This window comes from Triticum dicoccoides, chromosome 4B (assembly GCF_002162155.2).
Source record: "Triticum dicoccoides isolate Atlit2015 ecotype Zavitan chromosome 4B, WEW_v2.0, whole genome shotgun sequence".
NCBI classification, from domain to species: domain Eukaryota; kingdom Viridiplantae; phylum Streptophyta; class Magnoliopsida; order Poales; family Poaceae; genus Triticum; species Triticum dicoccoides.
In genome coordinates this window covers 72,585,060-72,588,398 of record NC_041387.1, presented here as the reverse complement: position 1 = coordinate 72,588,398, position 3,339 = coordinate 72,585,060, and the positions used below count along the sequence as shown (strand labels likewise).

General features: G+C 42.5%; 1 pseudogene; it reads right to left on the bottom strand.

The window, feature by feature from the left end:
* The window catches only part of LOC119292519, a 4,797-nt pseudogene extending 4,732 nt beyond the window's left edge, over nt 1–65 (bottom strand).
* Nucleotides 66–3,339: the final 3,274 nt, after the last annotated feature.

The following is a 3,339-nucleotide window of genomic DNA, read 5'->3' as shown; positions in this document are numbered from 1 at the left end:
TGCTCCTCGTCCATGACCTGGGAGTTCCACAGGCTCTTGAGCTTCTCCACCGGCGCAGACGCCATCGCCGCCGATCGGATCGAAGGTTTGGGATTACGGGGGTTTAGGGTTTCGCTTTCTTCTCCTCTCGCTTCTTCTTTTTCTTGGCGGATCTCTCTCTTTCCTCTGCTCCGCGAGCTTATAAGATCGTGGTTTGGGCTTTGTTGCTGGTATCTATCGGGCCGTGCTGCCGCAGGCCATAACGTGATTTCGGACACTACATACACTTCAAAAAAAGTCGATCTGGACCTGGATTGTCTCTACGATAAAAATAGACAAAGCTGTAAACGTCATGGGCCTTTTACTATCGCGAGCCCACACACGACTACGCTTCTCTCACCCTTTTTTTTTTCATTGTCTCAAAAAAAAAAAAACTTTTCTTTCACTGCATCCAGCCCACTACAAATCAGGTTAGAACATACGAAATGACTATGCATACGATTTTCATCTAAAAAAAAGACCATGCATACGATTCTTGCTCTTGTGGTATGAAAATTGTACGAGGGCTCAAAATAAAAATGAAAATTGTACGATGATGAGTCCATTGACGCGTTGCAGTTTGATCATATGCATGGACGGCATGATTGGCAATGCGTGCAAGAATCGGACATTGTGTCGTCTGCATAGAGCGGTCTAGAACATAAATATAGAATGATGTGACCATCATGACCATGGAAAAAAGAGGAAATATTTCAGCGTCATGACAAATTTTCTCCTATAACTTAAATGCATTACTTTCAAATCAAGTGTCAACATCACAACCGTTTCCGCCGATGTATTCTTCACAAAGAGATCTCTGAAACTAGCTCTCACATGGATATGTTTCGACAAATTACTTCTACATGGGTGCTGGAGTAACTGTCTCCTGATGTATCAGCGCTCGCGAGTGCCCTCCATGTTATTTGTTCCGCACCCGCCCCGCTCCGATTTCCTCGGGGCTCAATGACGTGTGGGTTGCCGGTGTGCTTAGGGCCGCCTTTCTGTGGCGTTTTTTGTTGCGCCTGTGTGAGCCGTCTCATGTGCTACTCCGCATGTGTTAGGTGACTTCGGGTCGGTGTGTCGGCGTCGTTCGCTTCTCATGTCGGACTATTTCGTTTGCCCGGTCCGTTTTCATGTTTTTACCCTATTCCATCCAAACAACTATTCATGTAGGTTTCTATGTATTAATCATCTATTTTGCACCATCAACCTTATCAAGTTCAAGTGCTCTTGTCAATTCATGTGTTTCTTGATCATGCGACCCAAACAGGACCTTAGTACTTAGATGTATAGTTGAGCGGTAGAGGGGGATGAGGTGTGATGGTACAAAAAGAAAATAGATCAACGGGAGGAGGACAGAGTTGAAGACAGTGAACGAGAGATGGTCTAAACCCATCAAGGCATCAACCAAAGCTCCATATGCATCACAACGGAGGTCGATAGTCCCATAAAGTTTGTTATGCTCTCAATACTCATATTTGATCTATACCACAGTCAACCAATATATAATTTTGGTTTCTTAATTATATTTCCTCGATTGTTTAGAAACACAAGAATTTCTCCACGCCATAAAAGGAAGCATAAGAATGTGTTTCGTTTGTTCACTTCCTACGCGTGCAAAAGATTATCTTGGATAAATCACGTTGCACGCACTGGCGTAAGAAAACTCAACTGGCAACACAACTATTTTTACTCGGGGGTGCACATTGAGCAGAGGACTAGTGTTTGGCTTTTCAGACTCGTCAACATAGGCTGAGCTAGAAATTGTGTACGAGACAAAGTGGCAAGCTCCTAATAAGCTAAATGCCTAAATATTTGGCACAAACACGCTAACACACCTTGAACATGATGAACCTGTAATCGAGCTAGCAAAGTGAAGACATTGGCGCCACATCCATTTGACTGCGAACGATAATGCCAACTATGAATACTAACATGATTTTCATCAGAACCAGCTAGCTTCCATGTCCATGGAATTTCCTTTGTCGTGCTAGCGGTTGCAGACAACTCTCATCCGCATGATTTAGGACACTATGTTTGATTGTTCAGCGTGTAAGGTTTCTTTATATTCCTGGCACCTTCCATTCCTACATAATATAGGCGCTGCAGCTGCTTGGCTATGAAGATGGAAGAAAAGAAGGATTCAATTGTCCAATTTCATAGCTAGACACACAGTGGCTCGCATGTAGAACGGGATGGGATGCTATAGGAATCAACTTGTGCGTATATATGGTGAAATATACACCTCACATTACAATCAAGATAGTTGGGCGATGTCAATGCTATGTGATCCTACCAACTATTATCTGATTTTTCTTGCCTTAATTAAATAGGTGGTGTACATTATAGACCGCAGTTAGACACTATACAAGGCACCGTCGGAAAAAAAAATTCTATGAGACCAGGTCTCACGGGTTAGCAGGTGAGACCCATCCTGATGGATGACACGTGTCATTCACAAATCACAAAGCATCTACCCCACCCCCACCTGAAATCAGGGGGGGAGAGATTAAATGCTTTGTGATTTGTGAATGCCACATGTCATCCATCAGGACGGGTCTCACCTGGTTTATATGAGACCTGGCCTTGTATAATTTTTTTCCGGCACCGTCCAAGGGAAATAAATTGTGTAGCCTCACTCGGAACTTTCCCTGATCGCAATTGAAGCATATTTGGCGAATAGCACTCATGATATTTTTATTTCTTCAAGCATAGAGTTTAGTGCTACACTGGACTAGAAAAAAATGCGACAGATCAAGGCTTTCTAATTTTTTTGGTATATGTGAACATTGAGAACTTTATTGGTTTTCTCAGAAAGGATCAAGCATACTTGAATCGGATTTGGAATACATGAAAGGTGACAAAATGAGTGTTTTTTTGCATAATGTTTCATCATGCTACAAGAGAGTGTGTTTGGTTGCAAGGGTGCCCAGAGATGGGTTAGGATCGTCCAAAAAATAGATACGTTTGATTATAAAGCACTTGAATGCTTCCAATAAAAAAAGAATATGCCATGAAGATGTTGAATCGTTCCACCCTAAAAAATCGGTCAAATCAAAGGGCCACATATTGCATGCATGACCATGTGAGCATGACTGACGGTCTCGTCCCAAATAATTAGCTCATCTCTTATAAACATCCAAACACATGGATTGAATGATCCCATCCAAAAAAGACTAGGTGGTCCAAACCCATTCATACCACACCTTCAACCAAACGCATCCTAAGGGTGTGTCTAGCTTGTGTGATCCTACATAAGTTTGACAAACACGAATCATGACTCCCGTCAGTGAGTAAATTTGGTTGATGTTCTCAATTCTT